This window comes from Ovis canadensis, chromosome 5 (genome assembly GCF_042477335.2).
Source record: "Ovis canadensis isolate MfBH-ARS-UI-01 breed Bighorn chromosome 5, ARS-UI_OviCan_v2, whole genome shotgun sequence".
NCBI lineage: Eukaryota > Metazoa > Chordata > Mammalia > Artiodactyla > Bovidae > Ovis > Ovis canadensis.
Window position 1 is genome coordinate 29,131,249 of NC_091249.1, and position 20,214 is coordinate 29,151,462.

The following is a 20,214-nucleotide window of genomic DNA, read 5'->3' on the forward strand; positions in this document are numbered from 1 at the left end:
ACGAAGAGTCAGACACGACTGAGTGACTAATACTTTCAATTTATAAGTTCCTAAGTTCACAAGCTAAGCCAATAGGAGACTCTCAGTGAATAATGGTTGTTACTAAGATGATCAGTAGGTCATTATTGACATTATGACTATTTATACCTAGAAATTCAGTATCTTGAGGGTGGGAGCTTAGTCTCCTGTGTCTCCATGGTTGGATCAATGATGTCTCCCTTTGGGGGAACAACGTCGCAGCATGTCAGCACCATGGACAGCGAGGGTGCTATCCAAGGTGCTCCCAAGGCCACCTCCCCCCTCTGCCTTCACCTCCAAACCTCTGACATCCCTGCCCCCTCCAGATCCTGGGGAACACATTAAGCTGAAAATTAAGCCCCGGTTTGTACCCTGCAGACATCTACACCATAATTGCCCCCCACTCCATGCTCACTTGCTCCTCCAATTCCACTAGCATCTCTCCTGCAACTCAAACTCTTCATGGATTCCTGCCTTGGAGCTCTTTACTCTGTGTAGTTGAATAAGTCTATTCTCAAATATTGCCTCTTCAGATTGTCTGAAAGTACTGTCTAAACCAGTTTCCCCACTCCCACTGTCCTGTTTTCTTGCCTTTTTTTCTTTGTAAAAAAATATTTTGGCAGCACTGCGCAGCATGCATGCTCTTAGTTCCCTGACCAGGGATCAAACCTGTACTCCCATATTGGGAGCACAAAGTCTTAATCAGTAGACTTCCAGGGAAGTCCCCTCCATGCCTTTTTTAAAAAATAATTTTATTTATTTATTTATAGCTGTGTGGGTCTTTGTTGATGTGAGGCTTTTCTTTAGTTGCTGCAAGCAGGGGCTGCTCTCTGGTTGCAATACACAGGATTCTCACTGTGGTAGCTTCTTTCATTCCAGAGTGTGGGTGGACTCTAGGGAGCTCAGGCTCCAGTAGCTGCAGTGTGTAGGCTCAGTAGTTGTAGCTCCTGGGCTCTAGAGCACAGACTCAACAGCTATGGTGCATGGGCTTAGTAGCTCCATGGCGTGTGGGATCTTCCCAGACCAAGGATGAAACCTGTGTCTCCTGCATTGGCAGGCAGACTCTTTATCACTGAGCCACCAGGGGATCCCCCTTCCTTGCCTTTTAACCATACTCCCTGACCACAGTTGCTTTGCTTGTTTATCATCTGTCTCTTTTTGCTCAAATATAAGTTCCAACCCTGGAGGAACCTTGTGTAGAAGAGCTTTTGGCCCATAGTACGATCTCAGTAATGTTTATCTAATGAGATCAAGCTCTGGGGGTAAAGCAAAGATAGCTGAAATGTCCCTTATGCCCTAGGAATCTTGAGACCCCACTTGGAAGCTGCATAACATCCTCTTTCCCTTAAGCACATATGAGTACCACCAGCAGCAATAACAATGACACGTTTTGGAGAGAATTTCTATATATCATGTCTTGTGCTGATGGATACATATTCCCTCTTTGAACTCTCACAATAGCTCCATGGACGATGTATATTATTATTATTATCCCCCTTCATAGAAGAGATAACTGATGCTCAAAGAGAGGATTAAGTGACAGAGTTGCTAAGAGATGGAGCTGGTTTTCGTATTCAGAAGCTTAACCACCAATTTATACTATGTCCCTGGGAAGTGGATTTGTTGAAGTTTCCTTGCTAGGCTGCATTCCTGTGGACAGCACTTGGTCCTCAGGAAAGAAGTTCTCTGTTGCCCTGGAAAGAGTCCCCTGATCACCCAGCTCCCTTCTCTCACTGATGCTGGGAAGGCTGGGACCCCTGGCACCTTAGAGTTGAATGGAGTCTGTAATGGGATGATTTTTTGTTGTTGTTGTTCAGTTGCTAAGTGGGGTCCAACTCTTTGTGACCCTGTGGACTACAATATGCCAGGCTCCCCTGTCCTTCACTATCTCCTGGAGTTTGCTCAGATTCATGTCCACTGAGTCTCTGATGCTATCTGACCATCTCATCCTCTACCGCCCCCTACTCCTTTTGCCTTCTATCTTCCCCAGCTTCAAGGTCTTTTCCAATGAATTGGCTCTTCGCATCAGGTAACCAAAGTATTGAAGTTTCAGCTTCAGTGTCAGTCCTTCCAATGAATATTCAGGGTTGATTTCCTTTAAGATTTATTAGTTTCATCTCCTTGCAGTCCAAGGGGCTCTCAAGAATTTTCTCCAGCACCACAATTAAAAAGCATCAATTCTTCTGTGCTCAGTCTTCTTTATGGTCCAACTCCCTCATCCATACATGACTACTGAGAAACCATAGCTTTGACTATATGACCTTTGTCGGCAAAGTGATGTCTCTGCTTTTTAATACACTGTCTAGGTTTGTCATAGCTTCCTTTCCAAGGAGCAAACATCTTTTAATTTCACGGCTGCAGTCTCTGTCCACAGTAATTTTGGAGCCCAAGAAAACAAAATCTGTCACTGCTTCCCCTTTTCCCCCTTATATTTGCCAGGAAGTGATCGGACTGGCTTCCATGATCTTAGCTTTTTCAATGTTGAGTTACAAGCCAGCATCCCCCCAAATCCATATATTGAAATCCTCGTCTCCAGGACATCAGAATGGAACTTTATCTGGAGATGGGGTCTATAAGAAGCAATAAAGTTGGAAGGAGATAATTCAGATGGGTCCTAATCTATTATGTGACTGGTGTCCTTAAAAAAAGAGGGGGCGGAATTTGAACACAGACACACATAGAGGAAAGATGATGGGGAGACACAGGGAGAACATCACCTAAAAACCAAGGAACCCCTGAGACTTTGAGAAGCTGGGAGAGAGGCATAGAACAGATTCTCCCTTACTGCCCTCAGAAGGAATCAAGGCTGTAGCATCTTGATCTTGGATTTCTAGCCTCCAGAACAGAGATAATCCATTTCTGTTGTTTAAACTACCCAGTCTGTGGGTCCCTGGCTATGGCAACCCTATCAAATGAATAGAGAGCCCTTGGTTGGACCCAGGTGCATGAGGTTAGTTTATCTGTCAGGAAATTTAGATTATGCTAACCAGGGTGCATAAAATTTAGATTATGCAGATGACACCACCCTTATGGCTGAAAGTGAAGAAGAACTAAAGAGCCTCTTGATGAAAATGAAAGAGGAGAGTGAAAAGGCTGGCTTAAAACTCAACACACAGAAAGCGAAGATCATGACATCCGGTCTCATCACTTCAAGGCAAATAGATGGGGAAACAATGGAAACAGTGATAGACTTTATTTTCTTGGGCTCCAAAATCACTGCAGATGGTGACTGCAGCCATGAAATTAAAAGACAATTGCTCCTTGGAAGAAAAGTTATGACCAACCTAGACAGCATATTAAAAAGGAAAGACATTACTTTGCCAACAAAGGTCCATCTAGTCAAAGCTATGGTTTTTCCAGTGAACTTTGGTGTTAGAGAAGACTTTTGAGAGTCCTTTGGACTGCAAGGAGATCAAACCAGTCATTCATGAAGGAAATCAGTCCTGAATATGTACTGGAAAGACTGATGCTGAAGCTCCAATACTTTGGCCACCTGATGTGAAGAACTGACTCATTGGGGAAGACCCTGATGCTGGGAAAGATTGAAGGCAGGAGGAGAAGGAGCAACAGAGGATGAAATGGTTGGATAGCATTACTGACTCAATAGACATGAGTTTCAGCAAACTCTGGGAGTTGGTGATGGACAGGGAGGCCTGACATGCTGCAGTCTGTGGTGTTGCAAAGAGTCGGACATGACTTAGCAACTGAACTGAACTGAACTGAACTGAACCAGGGTGCCTAAAGAATACAAAATTAATTTCTCACTCCCAGGATGTATCCATCACAGATCCACTGGGGATTCTTTCCTACGTGCCTTCACTCCATGACCCAGGTGATGAAGCAGCCACTGTCTGGAATGTGTCAGGACACCATAGCAGAGGATAAGAACTCTCTGGAGGGCCTTGCGCCAGCCATTCAATACTCTGGCCCAGAAATGACACAGCATTTCTGTTCACTTCTCATTGGCCAGAACAAGTCACGTGGTCCCACCCAACTAAGAGAGGGCAGGAAAGAACAGCCCTACCCTGTGCTCAGAAGAGACAGCATTGGAAACATTTGATGTACATTCATCACTAATAGTCAGATTTCACTGGATCTTCTTGAGCTGTTTTGGCTACTTCTCTCTATGCCGGAGCTTGAGCTTCAGCGAACACTAAGAAATCCTGGGGTTCCAGAGGCCTGACCTGCACTCACAGAAGCTGGGCAAAAAGAGTGGAGCTAGAGAAGGCTGATGGAGCCAGGCTCACAAGAGGGGTGTGTGTGTGTGTTTCTAGCCAGGTCTCTGGAAATGCCCATATAGAGATTGGACAGCAAAGTGACAACTATGTTGGACCCCAGACATCTGGGAAGTTGAGTTTAAAAGACTTCTTATACATAGAGTTAGCTTATGGCCCAGCAATACTACTCCTAGGCTTCTACCCAAGAGATATGAAAGTATATGTCCACAGAAATGTTGTACATGAAAGTTCAGGGCATCATTCTTCATAACAGCCAATCAGATGCCCAACCACTGATGACTGAATAAAAACATTGTGGCATATCCATACAATGGAACATTTATTTGGACCTAAGCGGCACAGTGGTAAAGAATCCCCTTGCCAATGCAGGAGACACAAGAGATGCGGGTTCGGTCCCTGGGTTGGGAAGATCCCTGGAGTAGGAAATGGCAACCCACTCCAGTATTCTTGCCTGGGAAATCCCATGGACAAAGGAGCCTGGTGGGCTACAGTCCATGGGGTCACAAGAGAGTCAGACACAGCTAAGCACAACAGAACAAAAAAGAATGACGTACAGATACATGTTACAATGTGGATGAAACTTGAAAACATTATGCTAAGTGAAAGAAGCCAGATACAAAAGGCTACATGCTGTACCATTGCATTTGCGGGAGTGCTTCCATTAATATGAAATATCTGGAACAGGAAATCCCTGGAGATAGACAGATTAGCAGTTGTCAGGGGTTGGTGGAAGGGGAAGTGTGGAATGACTGCTAATGAGCTCGGGGTTTCTTTCTGGGGTAATGGAAATGTTCTCTTTTTTTCCACCCAGCTTTTTTTTTTTTTATCAAGGTATAATTGACAAAATTATAAGATATTTTAAGTGTGCCATGTGATAATGTATACACTGAGAAATGATACTCTCCGTCTAGTTCATTAATACCTCCATCACCTCTCATATTTACTTTTTTTTTTCTTTTTTGGTGAGAACGCTTCAATTCTAAAAGTTTCAGTCATACAATACAGTGTTATTAACAGTAATCACCATGTTATACATTAAATCCTCAGATCTATCTATTCATCTTCTAACTGAAAGCTTATACTCTTTACCAACATCTCCCTATTTATCTCACCACCAGCATCTGGAAACTCCTTTTCTCCTCTCAGTTTCTATGAGCTCTACTTTTTTCCTTTAGATTCCACATATAAGTGATTGCAGGACTCCCCCGGTGGTCCAGTGGTAAGACTCCGTGCTTCCACGAGAGGGGACATGTTTCCATCTCCGGTCAGGGAACTAAGACTCCACGTGCTGCGTTGAGCAGCCAAAAATTCTTAAAAAGTAAATAATTGCAGTATTTGTCTTTCGTTGTCTAGTTTATTTCACATAGCACAATGCCCTCCATGTTTGTCCATGTTGTTGCAAATGACAGAATTTCATTCTTTTTAAAGGCTGAATCGTATTCCATCCCCTATATAGTGGGGAAAAAATACATATCCCATTTTCCTTATCTTTTCATCCATCAAGGAACACTTCGGTTGTTTTCATACCTGGGCGATTGTGAATAATGCTGCTATGAAATAGGAGTGCAGCTATCTCTTCTGGAAAAAGGTATCGTTTCCTTTGGAAGTAGACCCAGGAGTGGGATCGCTGGACCGTATGATAGCTCTACGTTTAGTTTCTCTTGGAAACCTCACTACTGTCTTCCACAGCGGGTGCGCTGATCTACATTCCCACCGACAGTGCTCGAGGGTTCCCTTTCCTCCACATCCTGTGATAGAAATGTTTTCAAATTGATAGTGATGATGGTTGCACAACTCGGAACAGACTAAAACCTACTGAACTGTACACTTTCAGTGAGTGAATTGAATAGTATATGAATTAGGTCCACAGACAGGGCAGGGGACCTTTGGGAACAGAGGATTTTGTAATCAAAAACAGGGACCTGGGGGAATTCCCTGGTGGTCCAGTGATTAAGACCCCACACTTCCGCTGAAGGAGGCATGGGTTCGGCCCCTGTTCGGGGAACTAAGATCCTGCACGCTCTATGGCAGAGCCAAGAAACAAACAAAACAAAAACCAACCAAATAACAGTGAGAAAAAAATAGGCACTTGGACATTTCTCCAAGGGGGTGAGGAGCTGCACCTTGCCAGCAGGTTGATTCAAATTCCTCATCTGTGTCTTTTACATAATTTTTGTCCCCAGCTCAAAGGGTTGCTTTGTGATGTAAGTAAAATGGAACAGAACTTCCTAACAGGAGGGCAGGCAGGTGAGTGTGCGCGCGCACACACACACACACACACACACACACACACACCCCTCCCTGGATCACCTCATCTCTCTACGACCTACCACCAGGGGGCGATCCTGCCATAATGTTTGGGTGTTTGGCCCCCACCGCTGTCTCCCTCAAGGGTGGAGCTTTCCTCTGCTGGCTCCGCATGGGTTAAGTGTGGAGTCCCAAGCTGACTCCCCTTTTTTTTAAGGGGTGCTTTTTCTCATTATAAAATGATTATCAATGTGCTTAGCACAAAATTTAAAACCACATAAAGCATAAAAATAAAGGTAATATATGTTCACTTGGAAATACATATTCATGATACACGCTCCTTAGAGCATTCTGAAAACATGAAACATAAAGAGAGAAGTCGCCTGAACTCTGTCGCCCAGAGGTGAACATTGCTAATATTTTCTTCTTTCCCAGTTTCTTACTCTTGGTTGGTGTCCAGTCGCTCAGTCGTGTCCAGATCTTTGCAACCCCATGGATTGCAGCATGCCAGGCTCCTCTGCCCTTCACTGCCTCCCAGAATTTGCTCAAACTCATGTCCTGCTGAGTTTCTGATGCCACCCGACTCTCTCATCCTCTGTTGCCCACTCTATGTTCAGTTTAAATGTTCTGGGTTTGCTTTTTTTGAAACTGAGAGCCATGAAAGAAAAGACAGACAGATCTGATGACATGGAAACACACTAAACAAAGAAAAAAGGGCCAACAGAGCTGCAGCCCTGAAGGAAATATTTGCAACATAAATGATAGCAAAAGGGCAATTATTGCTAATGTTTTATTAACTGCTCACTGCATACTGGATACTCTTCTTGGCCTTTGTATACATAAAGTAATTTAATCCTCAACCCTATGAGATGGATGCTATCATTATCTCTATCTTACAGATGGGAAACAGACACAGAGAGGTTAAGTGACTCACCCAAGGTCACACAGCCAGTAAACAGCTGAGCTGGGAGCAAAGCAGCTTGGCCATGGAGTCCATATTCCTAACCCCTACATCATCAGGCCTCTTTATATAAATTAGGTTAACATCTGGACTGTGTAAGCCGGCTAGAAATAGAAATAGGAAAGAAAAGACAGCAACATGCTCAGTCTCACTAGTAATCAGACAAATTTTAATCCTCATTCTTTAACTTGTGCTGTGCTCCCGTTGTGTCTGATTCTTTGTGGCCCCATGGACTGCAGCCCACCAGGCTCCTTTGTCCATGGAATTTTCCAGGCAAGAATACTGGAATTGGTTGCCATTTCCTACTCCAGGGGATCTTCCTGACCCAGGGATCGACCCAGTCTCTTGAGTCTCCTGCATCGGCAGCAGGCTCTTTACCACTAGCGCCACATGGGAAGTCCAGCATTAAAACTAATGCAAGCATCCGATCTTATGGAGAATTGGGTGAATAATAAGCACTGCCACATTGTTGGGTGGGGGAAGTGTGGATTACTGCAACTTTTTTGGAAGGGAATTTGACTGTGGTCGAACAAACCATTTAAAGCACATCGCCTTTCACCTGGCCACCCTACAGCCAACAATTGATCCCAGGAATATACGTGCCCAAAGATGTGTTCTCATCAAAGCCTTGCTTGCAATGATGCCATTGCTCGTAAAAGCAAAACATGGAAAACAGTCTTGACAACTGACAATAGGGGCATAGTTAGACAAATTAGGGCATGGCAGACTGTGGGAACGCAGCACAACCATTAAAAAAAATGACATGGAAAAATCCCTGTGTGTGTTGCTGGTGTATTGCTCCGTGGGAAAAAAAAAAAAAAACAAGCGTAACATTGTATACAGTCTGATTGCACTTATTTTAAAGAACATGAGTGATACACAAGTATGTACATGTATAAGACGCCCTGGGAATTTATTCCAAACAATTGACAGTGGTTTCCTCTTAGGAAGAAGTGGCAGGGGGACAGTTAAAAGTGGAACTTCTGTATCATCATTTTTTGCATTCTTTGACCTTTTTTTACAATGAGATTGTACTATTTCAATAATTTTTAAAGCCCCCCAGAAAAAAGCTTGTTAAATATTCCTCTAAAACAAGATTCCTGGGACTTCCCTGGCAGCCTAGTGGTTACGATTCCATATTTCCTGCGGGGGAAGGAGAGGGTGGACGAATCGAGAGAGTAGCATTGAATTACACACGCTGGCAGGTGTAAAATAGCTAGCTAGTGGGAAACTGCTATGTAACACAGAGGGCTCAGCTTGGTGCTCTGTAATGACCTCGAGGAGTGGAATGGGGAAGGAGGTAAGAGAGAGATTCAAGAGGGAGGAGATATTTGTGTACATATGGCTGATTCATGTTGTCGTATGGCAGAAACCAACAACTATGCAATGCTGCTGTCCTCCAATTAAAAATAGGTTTTTTAAAAAAACTGCAGGGCTTCATGAAAGGAAAAGAAAAAAAAAAGATTCTTTGCTTCTACAGCAGGGCGCGTGGGTTCAATCCCTGGTCAGGGAACTAAGATCCCAAATGGCTTGTGGTGTGCAAAAAAACAAAAAGAAAGAACAAATAAACAAAAGCACGGGACTCCTTCTGTCCCTGCCAGCGTGGCTGCTGCGTAATTATTTAACCGGTTCTCTCCTGCTGGGCGTTTAGGTTGGTTCTAACTTTCACTATTGTGAATGAAACTGGGATGAATATCCTTGAATGTTCACCTTTATTTGCCTCTGTGATTTCTTTATGCTATTCCCAGCTGATTAGTGAGGAAATAAATACACAAGCACACATTTATTATTTCTTTGCTCTTAAGGAAAACAATCCCAGATGTGGAAATACGAGATTAAAAAGAAGTGATTTGGATGCGATTAACCTCCGTGGGAAAAGCATCTGAAAAAGAATAGATACATGTATGTGTATAATGGGATCACTTTGCTGTACACCTGAAACTAACACAGTATTGTAGATAGACTATACTCCAACATAAAAAATTTTTTTAAATTTTTAAGTTAAAAATATAAATAAATAAATAAATGATCTGGGGAATTCTCTGGTGGTCCAGTGATTGGGACTCTGAGCTTTCACTGCTGAGAGCACAGGTTCAAACCCTGGTCAAGGAAATAAGATCCCACAAGCCAAGCTGAATGGCCAAAAGAACAAATAAATAATTTAAAAATAATAAAAATACATGGTTTTGGTAAATTTCTTGATGCATCGTGCCAAGTGGTCCTGGAGAAAATGTCTGTCATCCCCAGCAGCGGATGCAAGTCTCACTCCAGAGGACAGTTGAAGACCTGGGACATGATCACAATTGGAGAGCATCTACTGATGGAGTGACTGACACTTTGACTTTCACTGATGCAAGTGAAAATGGACTGTCTCACATCCATGTAGTGTTATGGGTTTCCCTGGTAATTCAGCTGATAAAGAATCTGCCGGTAAGGCAGGAGACTCGGGTTCAATTCCTGGGTCGGGAAGTTCCCCTGGAGAAGGGATAGGCTACCCACTTCAGTATTCTTGGGTTTCCCTGGTGGCTCAGACAGTAAAGAATCCGCCTGCAATGTGGAAGACCTGGGCCCTTCGATCTCTGGGCTGGGAAAATCCCCTGGAGGAGGAAATGGCAACCCACTCCAGTATTCTCGCCTGGAGAATCCCATGGACAGAGAGGAGCCTGGAGGGTTAGAGTCCATGGGGTCACAAAGAGTTGGACATGATTGAGTGACTGAGCAGACAAGCGTGCCATTCTCCAAGACACTTCCTTTCCACGTTATTTCATTCTACAGTTCTGCTGGCAGGATTACGTTTTGGGGAATGACAGGAGTGGAACAGAAGCACAGAGCAGGAAGGATGCACTTGTGGGGGATAACAGCTTTGGAGAGAGCAAAGGAAAAGCGTGAATGGTGGCTGGGAAATTTCAGTGATGTTTCTACTCTCTCATCTCATTGCCTCATCTACTCCCTCTCTTGGGCCTCCCCACACACATATCTTTGAGGCCAGTTTCCCCAAAATCACCATTGAACCGCTCTGTCCTTGTATCAGCTGTGACTGCCCATTCTTTCTCCTGCAGACACTCCAAGCTAGCCCTGACCCTGGGGATCCCTCTCCTCCCAGAAGCCCCTGCCCACTCGGTCCTTCACCTGTGTCTCATTTTTCTCAATCCTTCAATTTCTCGGACTCCCACACAGGCATCTCCAGCCCTGACCATTACTCTTGAGGAGCTCACACACCATGGGGTCTTAGCAGATGGGGCCATTGCAAGACCCCAAAGTTTGTATATGATTAGCTGAGTGTCTCTTAGAGTTGAAAATGGTGGTTGGGCACAGCAATGAATTCCAAGGATGATACAGGCCCTTCATTTGTGTTGAATCTCTACAGTCTTCATCAGTGTCTGGATATCAGCCTCTCTTCATCCTTCTTCGCCTGCAATCATCTTGTGTGTGTCCTTGCTAAGTCATTTCAGTCGTGTCTGACTCTGTGCGACCCTATGGACTGTAGCTCGCCAAGCTCCTCTGTCCATGGGAATACTAGAGTGGGTTGCCATACCCTCCTCCAGGGCATCTTCCTGACTCAGGAACTGAACCTGCGTCTCCTGCATGGGCAGGTGGGTTCTTTACCACTAGCGCCACCTGGGAAGCCCACAGTCACCTTAGATTTTTGTTTTCTAGCCTGCTTTAGAAAGTCACTGGCTTCCCTGGTCGTTCAGATGGTAAAGAATCTGCCTGTAATGCAGAAGACCTGGGTTTGATTCTTGGGTTGGGAAGATCCCCTGGAGAAGGAAATGCCAACCCACTCCAGTATTCTTGCCTGGAGGAGCCTGGCGGGATATGGTTCAAGGGGTCGCAAAGAGTCGGACATGACTGAGAATCTAACACTTTCACTTTAGAAAGTCACTGCCTCCTTTCTGTCTGCCCACAGACCTTCTCCTTCCAGAGGGAGGGAAAGGGAGAAAGGAACAAAGTGGATAGAAAATGTCTTTCCATCAAGGACATGCAGAGGACACAGGCACACTCAAGATAATCTTTTTGGCCTTGACCTACATCAATAATGAGTATGGCGTGAGTGTGTGTGTGTGAGGTGTTCATGCACAGATACTGGTGCTCAGGAGGGTGAGCATGCGGGTATTATTGTGTGTTTTTTAAAATTATATTGGGATACAGTTGATTTACAATGTGTTAGTTTCGGGTGTACAGCAGAGTGATTCAGTGATACATATGCATATATCCATCCCTTTTTAGATTTTCTTCCCAGGTAGGTTATCACAGAATATCAAGTAGATCCCTGTTGATTATCTGTTGTAGATAGAGCAGGGTGTGTAGGTTAATCCCCAGTTCTTAATTTATCTTCCCTCACCTGTTTCCCATTGGGTATATTTTAAATGCCCCAGTATGTATTTATGAATATTTGCTCAGTTTTTATATGTGTGTCTCACTGTATCTGTTTCTTATAGACTAACTTTTAGAGCAGTTTTAGGTTCACAGCAGAAAATACAGATTAGATTTCCCACATACCCCTCCCCCCATAGCCTCCCTACTATTGACATCCCCCACCACATGGTGCATTTGTTACAATGAACACACCTACAGTGAACACTAACAGTTCATTATCACTCCAAGTCCATTGTCAACATTAGGGCTCACTCTTGGTGTTGTACATTCAGTGGGTTTTGGACAAAAGTGTAATGGCAAGGGTCTGCCATTATAGCATCACACAGGGTGTTTTCACTGCCCTAAAAATCACAGGGCCCTGCCTGTTCATCCTTCGTTCCCTCTTCATCCCCAGCAGCCACTGATTCTTTTACTGTCTCCATAGCTTTGCCTTTTCCAAAATATCCTCAAGTTGGAATCACCCACTCCATAGATTTTTCAGATCAGCTTCTTTCACTTAGTCGTATGCATTTTTAAAAGTTGCTCTGAGTCTTTCCACAGCCTGATTGCTCATCTCTTTTTCACTCCGAACAGTATTCTATTGTCTGGATGGCTCACAGTTTGTTTATCCTGCTGAAGGACTTCTTAGTGGTTTTCAAGTCTATTGTGCCTTCTTCTTTTTTAATTTGCCCATGCTGGGTCTTACTTGCAGCATGTGGGATCTAGTTTCTTTACCAGGGATCAAACCTGGGCCTCCTGCATTTGGAGCATGGGAGTGTTAGCCAGTGGACCACTACACTACGGAAGTCCCCAAATTGTGTCTTTGTGCCACAGAGGCAAGGGGACGAATTACCCCTTTGGGATTATTTTACGTTCGTGGAAGCACACAAGGCACCACTCATCGAGGCAGGTAAGAGATTATGAGCAGATGCCCTCCTTTCCTCCCTCCAGGACCTGAAACTCATCCTGCCCAAGATGAAACTTGGCATCCTCCCCTCCCTCACCCAAGCTGGCCCCTCATCTCGTGTCCCCATCTCAGCTGATGACTCCACATCCACCCAGCTGTGAAAGGGAAAGATATGGGCATCTTCCAAACTCCTCCCTTCTCCTTCTGTCCTCCTCCTCCCATCAATCAGCAATTCTGTTTTTTTTTTTTTTTGGCCATGGCAGGAGGCTGGCGAGGTCTTAGTTCCCAGTCAGGCATTGAACCCTCACCTTGGGCAGTGAAACCACTGAGTCCTGATCACTGGACTGCCAGGAAATCCCCCAGTTCTCTCTCTCTTCCTCTCATTTTTTAATAATTTTATTTATTTACTCTTGGCTACGCTGGGTTTTCGTTGCTGCCCGGGCTTTCCTCTAGCTGTGGGGTGAGGGCTTCTCCTTGCGGTGGCTTCTTTTGTTGCAGAGCATGGGCTCCAGGTGAGTCGGGCTTCAGAGGTTGTGGCACATGAGCTCTAAAGCACAGGCTCTGTAGTTGGGCTCAGTAGTTGTATGGGCTTGGTTGCCCTGCAGCCTGTGTGATCTTCCTGGACCAGGGATGGAATCGGTGTCTCCGGCACTGACAAGCGGATTCTTTACCATTGGGCCACCAGGGAAACCCCTCAATTTTCTCTCTTCAACACATTCTGAATCCTTGCTTTCTATCTAGTCCCAAAGTCAAGTCCTAGGATTGGCCTTCTAAGACATGTTTCCGTGGCCCTCCTGGCATGAGGAGGATTGTTTGGGAGATCCCAAGCCCCTCAAGACAGCCGTGAGGTCACAGACATGCCTAGGTCTTTCTGGACTGTTACCAGGTTTGACCTCATCACCTGCACACATGCATGGTTTTCAGTGGGCGAGTGATTGATTCAGGTGGCCTGGGGGACGTTTGGTAATGTCTGGAGACATGTTTGGTTGTCACAGTTGGTGGGGTGGCTGCTACAGGTGTCTAGTGGGCAGAGGTCAGGGATGTTGCTAAACATCCACAATGCAAAGGCTCGAAACCCACAGCAAAGACTGATCTGTTCCCCAAATGTCAACAGAGCGGAGGGTGAGAACCAGTGACCTGGAACTGCACAGACCAGCACTGATCCCATCCAGCTGATTATCCATCCAGATAAGAGACTATAGAAAACAATAAGGAAGCACTTCCCTGGTGATCCAGTGGCTAAGACTCTGCATTCCTAATATAGAGGTCCTGGGTTTGATCCCTGGTCTGGGAACTACGCCCCACATGGTGCAACTGAAGCTCCTGCTTGCAGCAACAAAGACTTATGCTGCTGCTAAGTCAGTTCAGTCATGTCTGACTCTGTGCGACCCCATGGACTGCAGCCTACCAGGTTCCTCCGTCCATGGGATTTTCCAGGCAAGAGTACTGGAGTGGGTTACCATTGCCTTCTCCTATGCATGCACAGACAAATAAATAGATATTTTTTTCTAAAAGGAAAGAATAAGTGTTTACAAACTTTATAGCAACGTGCCATAGTCATTTCATGGACTATTGGGCTTGTGTTTTGCATGTTTTGTAAATTCTTTTTTGTAAACATTTTTTAAATTGATGTATACTTTGGCCACCTGATGCAAACAGCTGACTCATTGGAAAAGACCCTGGGAAAGACTGAAAAACAAAAGGAGAAGGGGCGGACGGCAGAAGATAAGATGGTTGGATAGCATCATGGACTCAGTGGACCTGAATTTGAGAAACTCTGGGAGACAGTGGAGGACAGGAAACCCTGGCATGCTGCAGTCCATGGGTCACAGAGTCAGATACAACTTAGCAAATGAGCAACAAAAAATAGTTTACAATGTTGTGTTAATTTTGTGTGCACAGCAAAGTGACTCAGTTATACAATCATATATAAATATTCATTTTCAGATTCTTTTCCATACAAATTCTTTATTTTAATGAACAGACTTTTCTAGAACAAATTAAAATTTACAGAAACACTGGGCAAATAGTACTATTTCCATATATTTCCTGCCCAATACACACACATACAGTTTCCCCAGTAACTAGTGGAAGTAACATCTTCCCCTAGTCTGGGATTAGTGAACCAAGGCTTCCCTGGTAGCTCAGCTGGTAAAGAATCCACCTGCAATGCAGGATATCCCATCAGGAAGATCCCCTGGAGAAGGGATAGGCTACCCACTCCAGTATTCTTGCCTTCCCTTGTGGCTCAGCTGGTAAAGAATCTGCCTGCAATGCGGGAGACCTGGGTTTGATCCCTAGGTTGGGAAGGTCCCCTGGAGGAGGGCATGGCAACTCACTCCAGTATTCTTCCCTGGAGATTCCAATGGACAGAGGAGCCTGGCTGGCTACAGTCCATGGGGTCACAAAGAGCTGGACATGACTGAGCAACTAAGCACAGCACATCTATACATTATCATTAACTAAAGTCCATGCTTTATTTTGTATTTCTTCAGTTTTCCCAGAGTATACTTTTTCTGGTCCAGGAGCCCACATGACAACTAATTGACATATCTCCTTAGATTTCTCTTGGCTGGGGCAGTTTCTTGAGCTCCCCTTGTCTTTGATGACCTTGAGAGTTTTGAGGATCATGGCCAAGTATACAGGAGGATGGGGCTTCCAAGGTGGCACTAGTGTTAAAGAACCCGCCTGCCAATGCAGGAAACGTAAGAGACGTGGGTTCGATCCCTGGGTTGGGAAGATGCCCTGGAGGAGGGCATGGCAACCCACTCCAGTATTCTTGCCTGGAGAATCCCATGGACAGAGGAGCCTGGAGGGCTACAGTCCATAGGGTCACAAAGAGTGGGACACGACTGAAGCGACTTAGCATGCATGCACACATACAGGTGGATACCTTTCAACTTTTTGGATTCTTTCCCTCATATTTAGACTAGGGTTATGGGTTTGGGGAGAGAAAGATCACTGAGGTAAAGTGCCATTTTCATCACATCATCTCAAGAGTGCATATGATCGAGGGTACAGTTATGACTGTTGCCCTTGAACACCCAGCCAGGTGACGTAGCATGTTTGACAGTTTTCTCCACTGAAAAGTTACTCTTTCTTTCCCTTCTTTACATACTGTTCCTTCTGGGAAGGAACCCACTGTGTGCAGTTCTAACCATCCCTTGGGGTGGAGTACTTACATAAATTATCTGAAAACCTTCCATATCTGTCCTTCATGTGTTAATGTATTCCATCATTTCTGTGTATCGCTTACAAACTCATGGACGTTTATTTTCTTCCGGGGTTTTTTTGTTTTTTTTTTTTTGGCTGTGCTGGGTCTTCTCTGCTTTGCTGTCTTGTGATGCGGCAAGCAGGGGCTACCCTTCATTGCGGTGCACGGGCTCTTCATTGCAGTGGCTTCTCTTGTGGAACAAGGGCTATGGGCTGGAGGGCTTCCGCAGCTGCAGCTTGCAGGCCCTATAGCATAGGCTCAGTGGTTGTGGCATGCACAGGCTTAGTTGCCCTGCGGCATGTGGGATCTTCCCAGACCAGGGATCGGCAGGCGGATTCTTATCCGTTGCGCCACTAGGGAAATCGTCTTCCTAGGGTTATAATCCAACACTATACATATATATATTTTAATATTTATTTTATTTGGCTGTGCTGGGTCTTAGCTGTGGTATGTGGGATCTAGTTCTGTCACCAGGGATCAAACCCAGGCCCCTTGCATTGGGAGCTTGGAGTCTTAGCCACTGGACCACCACAGAAGTCCCCCAATACTTGATTAATTTTGTTGTCCAGATAGCTCTGGCTTTGTCCTCTGGAAACTTTTTTAGTTGACTCCTGTGGATGATACCCTCTCATCCTTGATCCTTGTCAGCTCTTCCTTGCTTTCTGGCTCTAAGCACCTTTTTCTTTCTTTCTGGCCATATGCCACATGGCTTGTGGGATCTTAGTTCCTGGATCAGGGATTGAACACATGCCCCTTGCAATGAAAGCTCGGAAGTCCTAACTGCCTGGGGATTCCCATGCATGTCTTTTTCAATCTCATTTTCAATCTTATTTTCCTAGAAATTAATTTCTATTGCATTTTAGGGATTGCAAAAAAAAAAAAGGTCTGCGTTTCAGAGAATTTAAGGAGCACTCCAAAACCTTCTAACATCTTCCTCTGCCTGCCTCACTCACACCAGCTCCAGGGACCTGTCCTGAGCACCAAGCTTTTACCTGCCTCCCCACCCCTCCTTGCCCTTTGCCCAGGCAACTCTCTCTGTCTGGAATGCTCTGGGTCATCAGTCCTGTCTCAGCTCCATCTTCCTCTCCTCAAAAAAGTCTCCCAGTCTCAAACTGAAGAAGCCCCCACCCTGGCTATTTCCAGGTCCCCCCCCTCCTTTGTTTCATTCCTGCCTCACTATTGTGTCCGTTGCTGAAATGATCTCTTTGATGGATTTGTTTATTGCCTCTGCATGGAAGTGTCATGAGGACAGGGACAACCCTGGGCAATGCACTATCGTGTTTTAGTTTTAAAAGACGTTAGTTTGAAATATTTTAGAAATGTCTCCTGGAGGCCCCTGGAGGTCTGATAATAATCTCCCTCTACTCTGGCCAAACTTCAGAGGTACCACCATGGGAATACTGTGGGGATGTGGAGGACAGAATCACTGACCATACCTGAATCCCATCACCACAACTTGCTATATAGGCTGCAGGTACAAAAAAGGGACCTCAAACTTCTTCCTCCACTCTGAGATCCCCAAAACTAGAGGCCTCACCCAACTCTATTTGAAGGTTCATAGGTATGTGGAGAATGTGCACCAGCCTTGGAATGGAAGGGCAGCATAATTGTTAGGCAGATGCAACTTGGATCCTGGTGGTTGGGCTCAAAGGCTCCTTACATTCTCCTTGCCACCTGACTTCATGGTGCTCTGCTTCAGTTTTCCTGTTTGTGAAATGGGTATGCTACTATGCTAGGGTGGTTGTGAGGATTAAATGAGACTGTGCTGGGCATATCGTTCTCTCAGAAATTGTTATCTGTTAGCACAATCCCCGAAAGTGCACTGCACATACATAATTTTGCAGATGGCTTTTTCGGGATTCATCAGTGTCCTAAACTTAGTTCGGAACCCTTGACCTACAAAGCCTCTAAGTCATCCCCACCCCACCCCCGTTTAATAACCAGGGCCCATCGAATGAGTTAAGAGGTTTGAGAGCCAGGCCTGCAGGTGAGCGAGGAGGCTGGCGGCAAAGAAGCCGGCAGGGCGGGAGGGGGCTGCTAAGATGGGGCGCCTGGTGCACACTGGAGAGTCAGTATGTCTGGAGCAGCCCGGGCCCCAGGAACAAGCCCCCAGGGGGGAAGGTGGGACGTGGTTTCCAGCAGGCGTGGGTGGGGCGGTCCAGCCCAGCCAGGCATTCCAGTCCGCCCAGTGTGGGGGCTGGGCGCCAGGAGGCCACTGGCTCCGGCTCACTACACCACCGGAAGCCCCCTGCCTTTCCCACCCCGGGCGGTTGAAGGCTAGCGGAGGCGCCTCCCAAGGCGGGAAAGCCTTTGGCTGCCTGGTCACAATGTGTCCCCCGGGAGAGTGCCCACAAGCGGGAGGCACCGGCTTCACCCGTGTTTGCCCTTGGGGTCCACAAAGGTCATGAGAACCTCCCCAAGGAAAGCACAGACACGTGTGCCCCGGCAGGACACGCCACGCTCCCAGGAGGGGCAGGGCACGCAGGCACGCCCGTCCCCGCCAGGTCACCTCCCTAGCCCCGGAGCCTGGGATCCCCTGACTGTGTTGCGGATGGGGACACCGAAGCCAAGGGAAAAAGGACTGAAGCCCAAGGGAAAAAGGACTCATCCATGTCTTTCAGGCGGGAGGAGCAGGGGGCTGGGATAGGGGCCAGGGCACGTGCGCCACACACATCCCACACGTGTGTTCAGACACATCCACACTGGCCCCTTTGTGAGTGCGCCCACACCCACTCCTGCACGGGCACATCCAGACAGGAGGGCCCACGCCCCAGCTCTCCTCCCTTGGGCACACCCACCTCCTGCCCCCCAACAGGCTCTGGACCAGGAGACCCACTCCTCAAGCACCCCTGTACCTTGTATGTTAAGCGGATGGGCAATTTCTACAAAGGATGGGGCTCAGGGACCCCTATGGGGGGCGGTTGTCAAGAGACTGACTTGCTGTAGTCAGTTTCATCTCACAGAATTTTACACAGTCAAGAAAACACTGTTCTGTGTGTGTGTTTATAGATTGAAACCCCTCTGTAGTTGCAAATGCACAGACTCACTTACGTTCCCTTACACGGAATTCACCCACCCAGTCTTATTTATATATGACACCCAAGTGCATCTAGATGCACAAATACTTACCCTTAGTCACCCACAAAGCCATTCAAAGTATGACTTCTTACACACATACACCTACACACACACTACAGCCATATGTTCACAACTAGGCACCCACAAAAGCACTTATACATAAAGAGATATGTTCAGGCACTCAGTTTACATTCAGAAACCAGATACACACACTCTTCCAGGTGCAATATCCACAAACCCACAGAGGTAAACACCAGCTCCACACACACAAATACACACACAATCCACTCAGTGATACAGGTCAATGCTCATATAAACAGATAATATAAACCCAAGCATATACGTACATTTACTATACACACAAAACTGCACTCTGATATACACATCTAGATCTACACAAATACCTAACATTCACAAACACGCCTGTGCTCACAATTACACACAGTTAAGAGGCCCACAGTTGACATTAAAAAAAAAGACACTATGGAACACACAAGCAAATATTAAACAAATATCCACCAATAGGCGCTCAGACATTTACAAGTACACCCAGTAACATCCACACAATTGCATCATGTACACAAATACCTGAGCTCACACACATATAGTCACACATACAGACACACCTCCATGCCAACATACACAATCAGGCTCATACCACACACAGATTTGCTCACACATATCTGCAGTTCCTACAGAAATAGGCACAAACACTCATAAAGGGCTTCCCAGGTGGCGCTAGCTAGTGGTAAAGAACCTGCCTGCCAATGCAGGAGACACAAGAGACATGGGTTCAATCCCTGGGTCAGGAAGATCCCCTAGAGGAGGGAATGGCAACCTATTCTCGCCTGGAGAACTCCATGAACAGAGGAGCCTGGTGTGCTATAGTCCATGGAGTCTCAAAGCATTAGACACAACTGAAAGGACTTAACATGCACGCACACTCATAAATGCATCCAAGAAATGGACATTCTTACACAATTACATCCCCTTCCACGGTTTACACACCCTGTCACACCACCTTGATTCACACCGTATACCCAAATGCAGTCACCCACAATACACTTACATGTCAATATACATGTATGCGCAAGGCACATTCTGCCATGTCTCCCCCCATAGACATCCACTGCACACAATCACACTCATAGACTCATATACAAATGCACTTGGATACAAATATATAATCCCCATC